The sequence below is a fragment of the Lithobates pipiens genome, unplaced genomic scaffold (assembly GCF_037356315.1).
Source record: "Lithobates pipiens isolate NorthernLeopardFrog02 unplaced genomic scaffold, aLitPip1_a1.2 Scaffold_16, whole genome shotgun sequence".
Taxonomy (NCBI): domain Eukaryota; kingdom Metazoa; phylum Chordata; class Amphibia; order Anura; family Ranidae; genus Lithobates; species Lithobates pipiens.
In genome coordinates this window covers 77,609,659-77,630,093 of record NW_027507748.1, presented here as the reverse complement: position 1 = coordinate 77,630,093, position 20,435 = coordinate 77,609,659, and positions in this window count along the sequence as shown.

Genomic DNA, 20,435 nt, shown 5'->3' with positions numbered 1-20,435 from the left:
CTATTCTAAGCAAGCAGTAATTACAGTGGTAGTAAATGCTGAAGCTTGCTTACCCTCATGCATTCTATCCACAAAGGTAAAAAACCTTCTGTGTGCAGCAGCCCCCCCACTCCAGCCCCCTTGTACTTACCCGAGACCCATTGCAATGCAGTGACGTGCATGAGACATCACTGGATGCCATTGGCTCACCCTGTTGTGGGGCAGGGCCTAGCCACAGTGTGAATAGACACTCAGAGCAGCGGCTCATGAGTGGGCCTGCTTGGGTGCCCCCATAGCAAGCTGCTTTTCTTCTGGACACTCTGCAGGAGGAGGGGGTCAGGAGTGACAGCGGGGACTGGTTTGCTCTGTGCAAAATCACAAGGTACTTATAACATGGTTGTTCTTTTTATTGCCTTTAATATCACTTTAAATTAAAAACAAGCCTTCACTGATCTTTATAGCTGACAGCACTGCAGAGTAATTCATTTTAACTGTTTTGCTTATCAGGCTTCCCTCTACCGGCACTGATTTGGCAGTCTTCCTGATAAGTACAAGAATAGGGGAAGGTAGCATGCATTGGCCTGACTTGAATGACTTCACTGCTTTTCTGAATGTTGAGGATACATTGCTCCACAATGCGTGCAGCTACAGAAATAAGCAAGGCCTTGTTTGTATGTATTTGCTATTTGTTAAGAATTTGTAAATGTTTGAATGTCTATAGCCACAATAAACTTTACTTTCAGCTTTGGTAATGATAATTTGGATTATCTGCACAATAGCAAATGACTTTATTTTGTGGTTATGATTCCTTTATTCCCCTTCCCTTGTATTTGGTTTACTTTCCACGTTGTAAATCTCTAATAAATTAATTGCCCAGAGGCCTCACATCTAAAGGAACATCACTCATCTAAGATTGCACACATAGCTGGGAATTAACATATACTTCTGAACACTTCCCACCTCACTTTCTCTTGTTAGCTACAATGTCATTGTCATTGTGTACAGAACAGAGGAAGGTTTAAATGCTGAGTTAGGGATGGGCAAATGGTTCAGCCCAAGCATAAGTTCAGGCTGAACTTTGGTTGCTAGGCCATTCGGCGAACAATGAACATTAATCGGTGTTCACGGAAAATTTGAAAGCTGCGGAACCTTGTTAAAGTCTATGGGACACTAACATGAAAAACCAAAAGTGCTACTTTCAAGGCTTTATATGCACGTTATTGTCATAAAAAGCATCGGGGGACCTGGGTCCTGCCCAAGGGGACATGTATCAATGCAAAAAAAGTTTGAAAAACGAAAGTTTTTTCAGGAGCAGTGATTTTAATAATGCTTAAAGTGAAACTATAAAAATTCCTTTAAATATTGAGCCTGGGGGATGTCTATAGTATGTCTGTAATGTGGTGCAGTTTTCCCATGTTTAGAACAATGCCACATTACATTTCTAAAGGAAGAAATGTCATTTAAAACTGATCCCAGCTGTAATGTTGGATCCCTTCAATACTTAAAAAACTCATTAAAAAAAATCTGCATGGGTCCCCCCCCCCCCGTCCATTACCAGGCCCTGGGTCTGGTATGAATATTAAGGGGAACCCTGCACCAAAATGAAAAAAGAAATGCGTAGGGTCCCCCCAAAATCCATACCAGACCCTTTATCTGAGCACACAATCTGGCAAGCCACATTAAAAGAGGGGGGACAAGAGAGCGTTCCCCTCTTGAACCACACCAGGTCACATGCACTCAACATGGGGGGGTGCTTTGATGGGGACAAGGGCCTCATGCCCACAACCCTTGCCCGGTGGTTGTGGGGTCTGCGGGTGGGGGGGGCTTATCAGAATCTGGAAGCCTCCTTTAACAAGGGGAACCACAGATCCTGGTAAGGGGTACATTGTACCCCTACTGATTCACAAAAAAAGTGTCAAAAAAGTAAAAAAAAAAACAGGATACACTTTGAGACAAGTCCTTTATTAAAAAATAAAAAAAATAAAAATGTAAATCCATCTCACACCGCCCGACGAACTGGAAAAAAAAGAAAAAAAATACACCAGCTCTGCCTCCATGGGAGGCTCCCACAAACTGCACTCTTCTTCTCAATGACAGCTGTTATATAGCTGAGGGCAGGGCCACTCGGTGACATAAACAAATGACCCCATCCCCTCTGACGAAACGTGACATCAGAGGAAGGGGGGGTCACCTGTTTATGTCACCAAGTGGACTCACTCTCAGCTATATAACAACTGTCAAAGTGTTCAGTTTGTGGGAGCATCCTGTTTTTTTTTTCTTTTTCTGGTTCGTAGGGCAGCGTGAGATGGATTTACATCGCTGGAGATTTTTATTTTTTATTAAAGAACTTGTCCCAAAGTGTGTCCTGTAATTTTTACTATTTTTGACACTTTTTTGTGAATTGGTAGGAGTACAATGTACCCCTTACCAATTCACATACGGGGGCCATGATTTGAGGTCCCCTTGTTAAAGGGGACTTCCAGATTCTGATAATCCCCCACCTGCAGACCCCCGCAACCACTGGGCAAGGGTTGTGGATATGAGGAACAAGGTGCTTTGTGAGCTCCAAAGCACCTCCCCATGTTATGGGCATTTGGCCTGGTACCGTTCAGGAGGAGCACTACTCTCTCTCGTTCCCCCCTCTTTTCCTGCAGCCTGCCAGGTTGCATGCTCAGATAAGGGTCTGGTATGGATTTTGGGAGGACCACTATGCCATCTTTTTTTAAATTTTGGTGCAGGGTTCCCCTTAGTATTCATACCAGACCCAAAGGGCCTGGTAATGGACTGGGAGGGGGACCCATGCCATTTTTTTCAATGAGTTTTATCTTTATTGAAGGCATCCGACAATTCATTACAGCCGTGATTAGTTTTAAATTACATTTTTTTTCCTTTAGGAATGTCATTTTGCTGTGGTATTGTTCTAAACATGGGAAAACATGCACCACTTTACAGGAATACTATCGACACCTCTCAGGCACGATATTTAAAGGAATATTTTGTTTTTATTGTTTCACTTTAAACATTATTAAAATCACTGCTCCTGGATTTTTTCCTCTTTTTCTTTTTTTTTTTGTTTAGAAAAGTTTTATTTGGAAGCTCAATTGTATACAGACAAGTACAGCCAAAGAAAAAATAAAATCAGCATCAAAACATTAGTATCACAGTGAAATGTAATATTAAAAAACAAATAAAGTGATTAAAACAGTATGGTGGATTAAGTTTCTCCTGTGCATTATGTTCCAATAATGAGTACAAGTAGATATTCATGATAGTAAGTGCCAGACCAAAGAGATAAAGAGTAGAAGCAGAAGCGGGGTACATATTAAGGTAGGTTCCAATAAGACCATTTTTTTTCATAAATATGAACTGTGCCATGTACAGTGTGAAAGATCCTCTCTGAAAGTCTAATTGTCTCCATTCTGGCTGGTACCTGAGGCCACGGTAGGTTGTTAGACTTCCAGTTGTAAGCAATCATCCATTGGATAGAGCTGCATAATGAATGAAAGAGTTTCACACATGGTGATGGAATATTAGGTATATTTGCGTATAGAAGGCAAATCTGAGGGGTGGGTACAATCTTTTGTTTAGAAGAGCTTTCTATTCTTTCGATTGCCCTTTGCCACATGTATTCGAGATGGTTACAACTCCAAAATGTATGAAGAATTGTACCTGGTGCTTGGCAACCACTAAAACAGTTTGGAGAGATTGAAGGATAAAAAGTGAGGAGTTTGGAAGGGGTTAAGTACCATCTGGAGAATACTTTTGTGGGGGTTTCTCTAAATGAAATGGCCTTATTACTTTTCTGGAGATTGTCCAGCATATTGTATCATTCCTCTGAAAACGTGCATTTAAATCTAATTCCCAGTGAAGCATTGGTCCAGACTTGTCTGGCATATCAAGACTGTTAAGATAATTATACAGTCTAGAGATGAGGCCCCTGTTACCAGCAGAGGATGTACACATTTTCTCAAATAAAGTAATTTGAGGATGCGTAGGGAATGAAAAATGTTTTGCGAAGAAGGCTATTATTTGTTGATAGTTTTGTAACGCTGAGGAGGGAAAATCCCATCTCGCTTGCAAATTCAGGAATGGGACAAAATCACCATCAGCTAACAATGAACCAAGGGTGGTCAGACCCCTCCTGATCCAGTGAGAAAAAACAGCCTATGTTGTTGTATGCCAGTGTGAATCTGGGGTCTCCTAGAAAAGAGGCAAGAGGAGAGGATTCCGAAGATAATTTGTATGGGCTATTAATCTTGAGCCATAGTTGATAAAAATGGGCAACTATAATATTAAGCTTAATAAGTTTATTATAAGAGGTCAATTTGGTCCAAAGTATACCCTGTAAATGTAATGGATCAATTGAATAGGATTAAAAAAAATTCCAAGGGGTAGACTGTGTGGGTGAGACTCATTGGGGGAGTTGCGTCAATCTAGCAGAGAGGAAATAGAGCCAGATGTTAGGAAGGCCCAACCCACCTAAGGGTTGAGGTCTGTGCATATGGGCATAACCTCATCTGGGTTTCCTCTCAGCCCAAATAAATTTATACATTTCTCTCTGAAGAGAAGCAAGCCTAGACTTTGACACATTCACAGGGAGAGGGCAGAAGTAGTATAAAAGTTTGGGAAGAATCGTCATTTTAATGGCGCATATTCTACCAAGGAAAGATATATGAAAATTTGACCAAAGTTGATCGGTAAAGCAAAACATTTGTTTAGATTAATTTTTAGGCCAGATATGTCATAGAAGAAGATGAGTTCTTTGAGAAGAGAGGGGATGGAGGTGTGAGATTCGGTGAGGAATATGAGTGGATCATTAGCGTAGAAGCTAATTTTGAACTCCCCTTCCCCCTTGGTATAACCCTTAATATCTATATTGTTCCTAATCCTCTGGGCCAAAGGTTCAATTGCTAGTGCAAATGGTAGGGGGAAAGAATTCTGAATTATGTCCAGGGATCCTGATTCTGGCCTGAGGTGAGTAATATAAAGCATTAAAGCCATGAAGAAAATTACCAGAGATGCCGTATTTTGGTAGAAGGTGGTTGAGGTAGGACCCATTAACACTATCAAAGGCCTTGTGAATATCTAAACTCAGTAGGCATAATTTACAAGAATGTAGGTTAGCATCCTCGATAATGTTGGTGACTAATCTGATGTTGTCTGCTATCTGACAGCCAGGAATAAAACCTCTTTGGTCAATGTGTATTCGATTTGTAATGACCGATTCCAGTCTGTCGGCGAGCAGTCTCCCAAAAATGTTTAGGTCATTGTTAAGGACTGAAATTGGATGAATGTTCTGAGGGAGGGAGTGATCTTTACCTGGCTTTGAGATTAAAGATAAATTGGCTAAAAGCATTTCTTCAGGAAAATTAAAAAGTTTTGTCAAGTAGGGGGCCAGAAGGGAGGCATATTTTTTATAGTATGCTGAGGAGAAACCATCTGGTCCTGGGGCAGTAGAAGTCTTGAGAGATTTAATAATTTTGAGAAACTGTGCAGGGAGCATTAATGGCCTCAGTTTGTTGAGCATCAAGAGAGGGGAGTTGTGTTTCATCTAGTCAAGTTTTTGAGGCATGACTGGGTTGAGATTGAGGTCCAGAGAGGAGGTCTTTATAGAAGGTAGAAAAAAACATTCAAAACTTCTTGTGGGTGGGTGACCAGATTACCGGCGTGATTTCTAATTTTGCAAGTGTGGGGAGGCTTGTATTCTTCATTAAGTTTCTTAGCAAACATACCCGAAGGGGAGTTGTAGTGAAGTAGAAATTTAGCTTTTGAAAATCAAAGGGATTTTTCTTTGTTTGCAGATAGAATATGGTCTAAGTCTTGGAGCTTATCTTGATTTTGTTTGGTGATCTCTTGGGGAGGGTTGTGCTGTATTTTATTGTAAAGGTAATTTAGGTCCCTAGTGAGGCTTCTGATGTCCACAAATCTTTCTTTATTTTCTTTGCAGCCAAATGTATTAATTGGCCTATGAGAACTGCTTTATGAGCTACCCAAAGTGTTGTTGGGGGGGTATCCTCCCTCGTATTTTCTATAAAGTAATTTTCTATGTGTGTAGATATAGATTGAAAAATAGAGGGGTCTGTAAGTAATGAGTCATTTAAACGCCAGTTGAACGGGGAGGGAGTAAGGCCTATATGTGAGGTTTCAAAAGTAGTGATCTCATGATCGGACCAGGGGCAAGGGTGGATAGTGACCTTAGAAGAATTGGCCACAAGGATGGGGGTGCAGAAAATATAGTCCAGTCTGGTGTAGACATCATGGGGATGTGAATAATGTGTGTAGGCTCTCATGCCAACATTATGTGCCTGCCAAGTGTCTATGAGTTGAAATTTGTTGAGAGCGTTTAAGATTTTTTGAGAAGGCCTTAGAGGAGGGGACTACCCTACATCTATCCAAAGCAGGGTGTGCAGCTAAGTTGAAATCACTTCCCAAGATTATGTGGCAAGAGCTGTGTCGGTCTAGGGTTTCAAAAAATTTTGAAAAAAAGTTGACTGTGCCTCGTTAGGAGCATAGACCGGAGCCATAGTGACATCACGTTTGTTGATAGTGCATTTAATGATAATAAATGTTTATAAACGATCTGAATGTCTATAACAATAGAATTACGAATAAAGACTGCAACACCACGGGATTTGTTGTCAAAAGTGGTGTAGTAGAATTGGTTGTAGGTCCTATTGGTTGGAGGAGGAAAAGTGTGTTTCTTGCATCAATATGATGTCAGCACCAATTCTTTTGTAATGCCGAAAGACTTTTTTCCTTTTGTGCAGGGAATTGAAGCCCTTCACATTGTGTGAAATTATTTTAAGACCCATTGATACATAACATTACGTTGAGGGCTACAATATCCAACCGACAGAGGTCTGTGTAGGAAAGAATTACAACAAAGCAATACCCCTACGATAAGGGATTCTGTTTTTTCCTCATCCAACACCTGGGGTGTGAAATATGGTATCACATGTAATGACAAAAAGAATAGAATATCATAAAATATGAACATTATGCAGAAATATAGAGATACATAACCACTGAGAAACTTACATAGCTGTATAGAATAATATTGGCTTCCATGTTTCGGAATAGGTGCATTATTAGCCAAAAGGGTGTAAATAAAATATCAACAAAAAATTTAGAATATTGTCATAGGGACAAGAATAGGCCTGTCACTTGAAAATATATGTTTAGCATTAGGACTAACGTGCTCTATTCCTGTATACCCGGGCCAGGTGCAACACCCGCAAACACCCGAGTGCCTCCAAGTCTCTGTTCCATCAGCAGATGAATGGAGGACAGTGGAAGAAGGGGAGGATCACAAAAGACAGGATCATACAGCCTTTTTACACAATATGGAGGATTAACACTGTAGGTTCTATAGTGAGTATAACAAGCATGCTTTACTTCATACACAGACTGAATTTACTGTTTTGGGTTTTAGTAACACTTTAGGGAGAAAGGGTTTTAAAGATAATTTTGTCTAATAATGCTGAATGGTAAAATGAATGGCATATTTTAATTTGCTTAGAGTTCTCCTTTAAGCAAAAAATTTCATGATTATTTATATCAGAAGAACAAACATCTTTACACAGAAACATGTAGGTATAAATTCTACTGAAATAACAGAAGATAATGGTCTTTCAGAGTGTTTTTTGTTCCCTGTATTAATAATTATTCAATTTTGTTTCATGAAAAGACATCTGCTGCCCATGATCTCAATTCTTTGATGGTATTCTTTTTGCTAAATATTATGTCGGGAAAGTATTTTAATTTGATTTCATCAAAAAGGATGGTCTTTTAATTAAAGGCTTTTGTCAAAGAAACTGCATCTGAATCCCATTACTTTTAGATCAGCTATTTGGAGGAGTTAAATCCACTAATCCATTTATTTGTGGGAATTTTTATGAAATCCATACCAGACCCTTATCCGAGCATGCAGCCTGGCAGGTCGGTAAAGGGGGTGGGGACGAGCAAGCAGCCTCCCCTCCTGAACCATACCAGGCCATATGCCCTCAACATGGGGGGGGTGGGTGCTTTGGGGCAGGGGGGCCCTGCGCTCACCACACCAAAGTACCTTGTCCCCATGTTAATGAGGACAAGGGCTTCTTCCCAACAACCCTGGCCAGTGGTCTGCAGGCGCGGGACTTATCAGAATCTGGAAGCCCCTTTAAAAAGGCCCCACTCTGTGTGAATGAGTATGGGGTATATGGTACCCCTACCAATTCAGCTAAAAAAAGTGTCAAATATAAACATAGTACACAGGTTCAGGGGCAGACTGACCATTGGGCCACTCGGGCACTGCCCGAGGGCCCCGTGCCACTAGGGGGCCCCGTCAGGGTTGCCATCCTCAGTGAAACCAGGGACAGTATGTAAAAATCTGTGTTTTTTTTACATCTGTCTCTGAAATGTCCCTTACATCCTTTTGGTCTAAAAATCCTGAGATTATAGCTGCCCCACCTCTCCAGTACCTTCTCAGCCATTAGAAACATGTCTGTGTATACTGTGGGATTGTATACTGTGTGTGTGTGTGTGTGTGTTTGTGTATACTGTGTGGCCCCATAATGTCTGATTGCCTGGGGGCCCCATAATCTCCTATTGCCCGGGGGCCCCATGAGTTGTCAGTCCACCCCTGCACAGGTTTTTAAAGTACTTTATTAAGGCAGCTCTAGCATCTCTTCTGATTTCTTCTCCCATCTCTGGCTTTTCACCCTCTTCTGGTGATGTCTTCTCCCTCTGCCAGTTCTCCTCCACTCTCCGCTGATGTCTTCTATTCCTCTCTGGTTCTTTTAATCTGTCCCCTATTTTGTGCCTCTGCTGGGCCTCCTCTCTCCACTGTTTTTGCCCTCTGTTCTTCTTCTGTTCTTCGTCCGATGTTGGCTCAATGCTCTCTCCTGCTCTAATGCTGGGGCCACCATGTGCAAATACTTATATTGGCATGGGATGTGGCCACCCGCTGACAGGAAGGGTCTGGTATGGATTTTAGGGGGGCCATGCTTTTTTTGGCATGGGGGTTCCCTTTAAAATCCATACCAGACAGAAGGGCCTGGTATTCTTTTGGAGGGGGAACCCCATGCCGTTTTTTTTATTTGGAGTGGAGTCCTCCCTAAAGATTCATACAGACAGAAAGTGCCTGGTATTGTCAGGATCAAAGTCTGATCCCCATTCATTGAAGTCGGATGAATGCCGGAGTTCAATTTGCAAGGCAAAGTCGGATCCACAGTCGTATGACTGTCGTGTCGGTCAAGTGTGAATCTGGCCTGATTCATAGTAGTGGCAGTGGAAAGGATTTGTTTGCACAGGTGCAGACACTGCATTATTGGCTAGGCCTAACTGAACTGCCTTCATTATCTGAAATAACAAAAGTCAAAAAGTTTTTTTTTTCTGTAGGTATATTGTATTTTTAAATACATTAGGGCCCAGGGAAAAAATGGTGATTTCACTAGAGAAATAAAAGAGGGCATCCAGAAACAGTATTGAAATTTAGGAGGGCTAAACTACCTGAATTACTCCAAATTAGAAAAAAATAATGTAGATCAGTACTAAAACTGAATATCTATCAACATTTCAGTCACCAATTTTGTTAATTACCACTATTTCTAATTATAGCAAAATATTAGAAGCTCACTGCTGTACTGGCCAACATCTCTATATTCACAGTATACTGCAAAGTTATCCCCCCATTAGGTAGGACTTTAATGGCTCAAAAGTATATTTGTCTTAAAAATATATAGAATTCATTCTAATTCCATAAAAAGAACAATTTTGTAGACATCCTGTTACTTAAAAAATTCTACATAATAGGATTGACGTAAAATCGCAAAGGTACAATACGCAATATCTTATTGATACATCATTTTACACATGCAGAGGTCATATAAAGTTATCCAATGCATTTCAGAGGCAATTGGCTCCTTTTTCAGGAAGTGAACGCTGCAAACAGTATAGTGTAGTTTATAGTAGAAACCAAGTATATTAGAACATACAAAATTGCACCATGAACATGCAAGGTCCAGAATGTACACATTGTACTACAAGGTAGTACCCAAGGATGAGAATAATGTATTTCTCATAAAAAACAAGTGAGGAGAGAAGGTTGATATTACTCCCATTAAATCCCCCAATCCATCTTATAAGGATGGAAGAAAGGGGTGGGGACTTCCAGCCCATGGGCCCAATTAGACATGCAATGAGACCACCTAATGCTGACATGGGGAAGGATAATTATGAAACTTAGTAGGTCTGTAAATTATTAGGTTGTGGGGCAACATGCAGACAAGGTGCTTTGGGGTGGAGGTGGCAGAGTCCCCCTGCCCCAAAGCACCCCCCATGTTGAGGACATGTGGCCCCTTTCCTGACCTGCAGACTGCATGGATAAGGGTCTGGTATAGATTTTGGGCAGGCTCATACTATTTAAAAAAAAATACTTGGCATGGTGTTTCCATTCAAATCAATACCAGATCCGAAGGGCCTGGTATCATTTAGGGGGGACCCCCATACCATTTTTATCCTCACTTTTTTATATTATTAGGGATTTTTTTTTCATTCAGCTGTCAGAGGGGTAGCACATTGACAGCTGCTGACACATATATTGTTAAGGGCGCAGAGGCTGGCCCCACTCCTTAGCAACCAGCTTCCACTGTGCCCTGATTGGGCAAAACTTGCCCAGGGCTTAGAATGCACTGAGCAATGCACAGTGCATTGTGGGGTATTCAGCGAGTGAACATCCCGTCAAGCGCCCTGCAAATTGGGGTGTTCGCCGAACGGGTGAACAGGTGATGTTCAGGCTGAACTTTTGCTCAGTGCGAATCGTTTGCCCAACACTAGTGCTGAATATTTTTATGTGACCTCTGCATGTGTAAAATTATGTATGAATACATTTATGTGTATTGTACCTTTTGTTATTGTGTCTCAATCCCATTATGTGGAACTTGTAATGTGACATAATGTGTACAAAATTACTATTTTTATGGAATTAGAATAAAATGTATATATTTTTAAGATAAATGTCTTTTTGAGGCAATAAATCTATGCATCATACTATTTCTAATTACAGTTTAACCACCTTGCAACCACCACATAAATCAACTTACCATCCATCTTACACAGTAAATTTCTTTGTTCATTTGTTTTTGCATTATTCTTTCATGAATTGTTATGCAGCATAGTTTGTAATTAAAGTTTAAGCTCAACTCTGGAAAAAAAAAATATATATGCAAATAGTTTTGCAGAAAAAAAATAGTTTTTATTATTGCGGGAGCAAAGCATTGCAACCACAATCAGTGGATAACAGCTTTCTGCCTGTACCTCTGTATAGGCTATCAGTTTGAAAGCTGCAGGCAGGGAAGCCATCAGAAATTATGGGGCCCCTTACAACACTTTAGGCCTGGGCCCCCCGGGGCCTGACCACCAACATTCCCCAGATGGGCATGCTAGAGGATGGATGATGCTGGGTGGGGATGGGCATGCTAGAAGGATGGATGATGCTGGGTGGGGATGGGCATGCTAGAAGGATGGATGATGCTGGGTGGGGATGGGCATGCTAGAAGGATGGATGATTCTGGGTGGGAATGAGGATAATGGAGTTGCATTGTGAAAATGGATGAGGATGATGATTTTACAATACAACTCTATCCTCATCCATGCAACTCCATCATGGCAGCTTGTCAGCCTCAGGTCACCGTGCCCCATCCAAAGAATAAGTGAGTGTGTCAAAATCTACAGCACAGACAGCAGCACACACTAACTCTGTGACTTACCTTCCACGCTGTTCTCTGTATCTGCATTCACCTGAGAAGGCTGGGTCCAATATCACTACTGATGAACTGACCACACCTGAGTTCCAGCCAATCAGATTGCACACTAACCTAGCAGCAGCCAGCATGCTCTGCCTCAGCAGGGAAGGAAGCAGAGCAAGTGCTGGCCTCGATAACCTGCCGAGGGTGCTAGTGAAAGAAGACGGTGGCCCAGGGTTGTATGCTTCTTTCTGCTTCTCTATTGCGCAGGTCAGCGGCTGCCTGCAGATGAAAATTTTATTTTGTGTGCTGCTGGGGGGAGGCGGGGAGCGGGGCCCTTGAGACGCTTGGGCCCCTTACAACAGTATTGCCTGTACCCCCCTGATGGTGGCCCTGGCTGCAGGGCTTGTGAATGAACTCATCAGTGCCCTCACAATTCACTGATAACTACAAGCTGTATGCACAGTGGAGACAGGACTTTTAGCTTTCTAATTCACAGATTGCTGTGAATGAATGAAGCTCAGCAACGTCGATATTAAAAATGTGGCAGCAGGTGAGTAGAAAAGCACACTCAGAAGGTGAGGGGGTGGGGGCTTGAAGCATATTACATGTTATCCACTAAATAGGGGTGTAACATGTCTGAAAGGAGAGCTTAGCCATAATGCAGAACTTTAGCCAATGTTTTTTTCTAGTTTTGGGCTAGGCTTGCTAAGGGTTAAAAACTTTGTCTGTGGTGAGGGCCTGAAAATGTTAGTTTTGGTCACCAAAACAGGAAGTGAAGAGAAACATGAAACCTCCTGATAAGGATGCTTGTAAGGCCCCTTTCACACAGGCGGAAAGAATTATGCTTTTAGCTGCAGATTTTTAGCTGATGCTTTCCTATGGCCCCATTCACACACTGCGTTTAGCTACGATTTAGTTACATGTGGTTTGGTGCGGATAGAAAAAATAGAATTGATTGCATCCAGGGGCGATTTAGCGCAGCTATCTGCACATAACCGCAGGTAATCGCAGTGTACTATTTCACTTGCGGATAGCATTGTGAGAAAAAAAATATATAGATGGAAATAGATGGTTTGAAATGCAGAGGACTGAAATGCATAATGGATATATTCAAGGGACCCAAAAAAAACAATAAATAAAAAAAGGTTTGCTATGGGAATTACTACTGCAGCTAAACGCAACCGCATGTAATCACACTGTACAAATGCAGCTGATCGCAGTGCCTGGAGTCTTGAATTTCACAGAACAAATCATATGCTTTTAACTGCGGCAGAACAGCTGTCTGTGTGAAAGGAGCCTAAAAGTGACCATGGGTGTAACTATAGACCTAGCAGGTCATAGGGTTGATTTACTAAAGACAAATAGACTGTGGACTTTGCAAAGTACAATTGCACTCTGCAAAAGCAGTTGTTTCAGAGCTTAGTAAACGAGCAGAAGCTCTGATGACTTCCATCATCCAATCATGTGCAAGCAAAAATGCAGTTTTTTTTATTTTCCTTGCATGTGATTTGGTATTCTTTGTAAAGTGAAGCTTTAGCTCATTTACTAAGCTCTGGAGCAACTGCACTTTGCAAAGTGTACAATCTGTTTGCCTTTGGTAAATCAACCCTTATGTGTTTGCTATGAGTACCAGAAACACAAAGGGATTGAGTGATTTCTGATTAGACAGTGATTTATTCAGGTAGCAATGGCATTTGGCAGCTATATTTGGATACCATTTATGTATACGGTATATATAACTTAAGAGCCTCTATATGATTGCTATGAAAGCAATAAATACTCTGATCAATAGAGGAACTGCCCTGGAAATACAAAAAGGGAATCTCTTATGCCACGTACACACGACCGGACTGTTCAATGGACTTGGTCCGGTGGACAATCTGACAGACTTTGCAGCTGAGGTCTGCAGGACTTTCAAATGAACGGACTTGGCCACACACGATCACTCCAAAAGTCAGATGGATTCGAACGCAATGACGTAGAATAAGGAAGTTCATAGCCAGTTGCCAATAGCTGCCCTACTGTCAGTTTTAGTCTGTCAGACTAACACACAAACGACCAGATTTTTCGACTCGAGTCCCTCGGAAAGATTTGAAGCCAGTTTTATTTCTAGGTCTGCAGGACTTTTGGGAAGAAAAAGTCCGCTGGATTCCACATACGATCGAATTGTCCGATGGACTCTGGTCCACCGCACCCAGTCCGCTGGAAAGTCTGATAGTGTGTACGTGACATTAGGCTCAGTTCACACTGAAAATGGCCATGGATCGCACAGGAACACTGTGGGTCCCTGTTCTCCATTTCAGGGACGGATCTTTGCCTGAATTCGGCCCTGAAACAGAGCCATAGACACACAGCATTTCTGTGCAGCGCACTTCACAGCCACCATGGAGACATGTGAACCGGCTCCATAGAGAGCCAGTTCACATATCACATATCCAGTCACAGGTGTATAGTCTGTAAACCCAGCCTTAATATTTATATTTTAGAAGTCCTGTCTTATGTTGGGCAGATTTGTGACCTGCATGGGGTCTATGTATAAAATGTTTGTTGTGCCAATGTGGTGCTCAAAATAAAGTGATTACACGTATAGGGATGGCCTTGCGGTTCGCCCGGCGGTCGGTTTGCGGCAAATTTTGCGATTCACCAAACCGGCGGACTTCTGGCGCTGTTCGCGCAGCGGACATATGCGTTTACATTGTGAAAGAACTTTGACCCATGATGGCACATCCATCATGGGGTACAGGACAGCCAATTGAGACATTTCAGCACATGGACAATTTGACATTCCCCCTACCTTATAAATAAACCTGATCTGGTGGCCATTTTACATTCTGTCTTTTGTCAGTGTAGGGAGAGGTTGCTGTGTGGAGCAGGCACAGAATGTAGTGACACAAATCACTAGCTATTAGGTCCACAAAAGTCCTTTTAAGGACTGGTATAAGTGTACAGTATATAGGGTTCTGGTGCACTGCTGCTGACTGCTGTGCTGGTGATTGCTGAGTGCACTGCTGACCGATTCTGCAGCTGTCTTTTGTCTGTGTAAGGACAGGACGCTGTGTGGAGCAGGGACAGTCAGTTTAATCACTAGCTATTACTATTAGGTCCACAAAAGTCCTTTTAAGGACTAGTATAGGTGTACAGTATATAGGTTTGTACACGTATAATATACTTTATTTCAAATATAGAAAGCCTATTCTACTTGACTGCTGACCGATTCTGCAGCTATCTTTTATCAGTGTAGGGACTGAGGGACAGTCTGCAAATCACTAGCTACTTGGTCCACAAAGGTCCTTTTAAGGACTGGTATAGGTGTACTATTTGGTGTGCAGTATATAGGGGTGTAATACACGTATAAAATACTTGCACATATAGAAAGCATAGTATAGTGCATTTCCACTGTGCAGCATTGTGACTGCTGAGCGGTTCTGCAGCGATACTACAAAGAGTGACAAACGCAATAAAAAAAAAAGTATTATAATTGGTGTGATAGACCAGTGGCCCCCAAAAACGACAGATTGAAGCGGGGTGTTATATACCTTCTTTCACATACATACTGCACTTCTCTAGAGAACTTTGTCACAGGGTCATTTAAAAAATGACAGGCAGAGGAAGAGGCAGGCCCTTCCGCAGGGGTGGTAGGGGTAGGGCAGGAGCAACAGACTTGAGCCAAAGTGGCAAATTGCAGAAGGTGCGTGCAATTACATCAAAGGAGGCACCAGACTTGGTTGAGTGGCTCACTCAGCCTTACTCTTCTGCACCCTCCTTATCTTCTCAATCTGCACCCTCTTCTTCACTCTCTGCTGTGTGCACCGCCAAAGACACTACCACCAACAGTGCTCTCTATCACGGTGCTGATGTCAGTGCTCTCTATCACGGTGCTGGTGTGGTGTCAGTGCTCTCTATCTCGGTGCTGGTGTCAGTGCTCTCTATCTCGGTGCTGGTGTCAGTGCTCTCTATCTCGGTGCTGGTGTCAGTGCTCTCTATCTCGGTGCTGGTGTCAGTGCTCTCTATCTCGGTGCTGGTGTCAGTGCTCTCAATCACGGTGCTGGTGTCAGTGCTTTCTATCATGGTGCTGGTGTCAGTGCTCTCTATCTCGGTGCTGGTGTCAGTGCTCTCTATCACAGTGCTGGTGTCAGTGCTCAGTGTCTATTGCGGTGCTGGTTTCAGACAGTGAGGGAGATAGCAGTGGAGAAGCCAATCAGCAGGCAGTGCCAGCACTATGGCTGAGGATCAGCACTGGACTGGCACCTCCGGACCACCGCAGTGGAGCCCTGTATAGGTGGGGGTAAGGGCCGGGCAGAGGGAGGGGCTCAAGCACAGGTTGGCACACTGGGACACTGGCACAGGACTGCGCTGCCCTGACTGTGGCACTGATCATCTCCTGCACCCTCTTCATAGCCTACCCTGACCTTGCCTCTCCTCCATGGCCTTCATGCGCTCCTGAATTGTCAAAATTTCACAGATAAAATGTCCATGTTGTGGGACTATGTGTGCACAGCTAGTAAGTATTTTGTGGCTGAAAATATGACCTGGAGGTTTTTAAGATTCACCTGCCATTAAAGTCAACGGTGTCTGTTCGCGGTTCACTTTCGCGAAACATCCCGTTGGAAGTTCGTCCATCACTATATACGTACAAGAGAAAATACAGCAATTTTCACCATTTGTTATATCTGTACAGCAAATATTTTATACATAGACCCCATTGGGGAGATTTACTAAAACTGGTGAACACAGAGTCTGTTGTAGCTTAGCATAGTACCCAATCAGCTTCTAAATTCAGTTTGTCCAATTAAGCATGGACAATAAAACCTAGAAGCTGATTGGTCGCTGTTCACAGCTGTAACAGATTCTGTGTGCACCACTTTTAGTAAATCTCCCTCACGTATTGCAAGCTTCTGTTATGGATGTTTTTACGAATGACAGCTTGACAACTTGGGGTAAGCTAACTTATATACAGAATAAGTATAATATATATAATATATATATATAGCGAGAGAGATAGAGAGAGTTTAGTAACCAAATCAAAAAGGTACTTTTTATACAGCTTCCTGTATCATATTCTACTTGATTTATAGCCTACAAAATATTAAATATAAGAATGCTTTACAATAAGGGATGATTCCACCTTGCTGTTCATGTATTTTGAAGAAAAAAATAACTTAGCACTTTTTTTTTCTTTACAGACTGATGTCTCTCCTAGGTAGGGGAGAAACATGTACTTTAAGCATTAAATGTAACTGTCATTCAGTTCAATGGCATACACTCCTTTACAGCTGTTAATCAGTAAAACCATTGAGGCTAAGAAATGGAAATTGTAGCATAGTAAACACAGTCTTTTCTTGTAATTATTATTTTGATCATACTAAAAGCACAGGCATGACAACAAGAGACAGACATGAATGAGGGATTCCATTATTTTTCAAATGTTAAAGTTTACATGGTACCGTAATTACACATCAGGCGATTCCTGTTTATAATGTATGTCATTGAAAGTAGCAGCTCTTAGGGGTCTATTCATAAAAATTTGCTTTGCAAATGCCTTGTGATTGTAATAATTCCCATCAGAGAAAGAGAAATAGGGCGCTTCTGCCTAGTGAGTCTGTCTTGTATGAATACGGTTAGAGAAAAAAGGAGTATTCACAAAGCTTGGGATAGCACCAGGGAGGCTCTTTCAAGAATAGAAGCAACTCTAGCAGGAAAGGAGAAGAACAGAAAAGGTGCCTCTAAGTCTAGAATGTCAGCAGTTTATTATCCAACACAGTTTAAAAACACTTACAAGAAATAGGCATTAAAAAAGACTCATCATTGTAGTATATTCCTGGTGAGGCCTATGTCACTGTTTCTCCGTCTTCCAGTGCTGACCAGCAGCTGTAAGGGTGGATTTGATTGTTCAGTGAAATTGGCCACCGATCTTCCGGTACCGCAGTGGAACCCACACAGTGCATGTAGAATGCATGCATCGGAACTGGCGTCAAGAAAGGGACGGTTTTGCTTTTCGAAGCATGAGCACAAGGCTCCTTCTTAAAAAATGGTTTTGTGTGTTTGCTTGTGGTCCCCTTGTATGCTTTTATATTATTAGGGCACTAGTAAAGACTTGGCATTTTAATTTCTGGAAAAAAAAAATACTTTTCAAATGTTTTTTTGCACCTTAAACTCAAGTTCTCCCCTCTGGGAACTCCTTTCCTCTTGTCAGGGTAATGGAGACAAATACAAAAACAAAAAAAAAATAAAAAATTAGTAAAGAGAGTAAGGGTTAGGACTTTTGGAAACATTGATATGTACAGTATGTGCCTTCCTGTTCAGTGACAACCTCCCTCCTTTTCTTGTCCTGGTGGACCAAAGATGGTCGCAGTGTCGGGAAAGTAAATCTTCCTAGTGGAGGTCACAGACTGAAAAAATTACCAGTAAATGGGGAGTTAAATAAGTTAGCAGAAACCCAACCTGAACAACAAAACAGAAAGAAAAAATAGGGCTCAATTTGGGGATCCAAGGGACATAGAATTTCAAAGAAATTTCAAAGGCAACAAAAATCAAGGGGGCCTAGGGGTCCCAAACATCCCTTGGTATTACCAGGCGGCGCAACTCTCCCAACTATCTACTGTCTACTTAAAAACTGCACAGCCGGACTGGATTCATATGGAGAGACAAGCCGTTCCCAACTTTACCCTTGATTATCTTTTATGGTGCGATCCTAGGACTAGACTGGCCATACTTGCGCCAACTCTCTCCCACACAATTGCTCTTTGGGACTCTTTGAAAGCGAACCCGCACGTAAACCTCCAATTGGAAGCCACTCTCCCACATCTTCAGGAACCCCTTGTTCCCTCCGGGCCAGGACATTAAGGCTTTTCGTTGATGGCTGGACAAAGGGCTATATAGGATCGGCCACTTAGTCTCCCCCTTGGGTCCTTTCTCTCTAGGTCATTATCTCAGGAAGAAGAAACAGGAAAAAATCGCGCTACCACCTATATTAAAGAATACAAAAAATGTGCACACATAAAAAACTGCTGCAGTTCTGCTATATACCAAAAAATATATAAATACTCGAAAAAAATGTCCCAAAGGAAAACCGCGCTGTCCTAAGTATAAACCTAGGTTATGTGTTTCCCCTACAGGGGAATTTGAACAACTACAAAATTTGTGTAGCAATGTCAAAGAATATATTATTGCCACAACCCTAAAAAATTAAAAGGATTATTTATGTATAATGTGAAACTTATAATATATATCCCCAACAGAATAATATCATCTATACCCTCAATTCAATAAGTGCAAGACAATAACATATGACATATCTATATACACAATGCGTGCACAATGCATATAAAACACAGCACCATCTGCACCCCTATCTCAACAGGTGCAAAGGAATGGCACATTCATATATATAACAATAAAAAATGTGAAATGGCATACAAAAAAAGGAAATTAAATAATGAAGTGTCCAATTATTAAATTATTGAAAAAAAGTCCAATATGAGCTAAAAAACACCACGTGTCAAATGTGATATTGAACTCTAGGTTTCCTGTTCAGCCACTCGATATGAGTTATAGTGCACCACCACCGGAAGTGAGAATTAGCTCCTTACCAGAAGTTCTTAGATAGTACGCTCTGAGAAGTCAAACCAGGCCGTGTGTATCCCTTAAGCGTCCATAGGCTCCGCCCATAAGTTAAAGCATAATACAATCAGGCTCCAATATTTGGCAGTGACCGGTCCACCATAAAGGGAGGAGAAAAACGCTCCAAATAGTGTAAAAACGTTTTATTGCAAATAATAAAAAGAATAAGAAATGCACTTACAAAGGTCCTACACAATTGGGCATATCACAGTAGGTAGCGACGGCCGGACGCAATTCTCTACATCAATAGCCTATTCGCCAGCTGGTCTATTCTGAGGCAATGGATAGCGTGTCACACCGCCCGACGCGTTTCGTGAAATATCACGTCGTCTCGGGGCTCGGGTGACACGCCACTTTGCCTCGTTTATATACAGTCTTAAGTCCTAAACCTCCTCCTTCATGGGCGACAAGATTTTTTGATATACAGTTGGAACTCTGGTCTAACAATGGATTTTATCTGTTCTTAATGTAAATGTATTATCTCTTTTATTCTCATTGCTATTATGTTTTATGTATATGATAGTGATGCTATGGTGAAACCTTACTTTGATGATGTAATCATTAAAGGTTTTTTATATTATTATTTTAAAATTATTTTTTGTTTTGATATATAGATATACTTAGGAGGTGTCTAATGTACTGTTTATAATGTATGATCCATAATCTGGTATAAGATATTTTGAGTAATAGTATTATGGGGGTCTGTTGGTACAAGCCTCCTCCTTAGTGGTGCGTTGAGTATGCCCTCTGACACCCACTGTTTTCGTGTAGATCGAATATCACCGTTCTGTTTTCAACAGAATGGTACCCATTGGTATGGGGACGGTGGAGGGTCTGGGTTGGACTTGAAGAGCGAATTTTTTCTTATATATGTTTTTATTTTTATTTTTATTATTTCATTTTCTCCCCTTTTTCTCTTTTTTTCTTTTGTTCCCGCTCCGTGAGTATTGCGTGCCGAGTGAGGATCGAAAGTGAGGCTTGGTCCTCGCTCTGCCCGCATCTATTACTTTGTACCTATTCACGTCGGGAAACCACCAGGGATTGGCTGGCTGTCCTGATGTGATTACGCTGCCAGTGTGGGCGGAGACAGTGTTTATCTCGGTGCCTTTT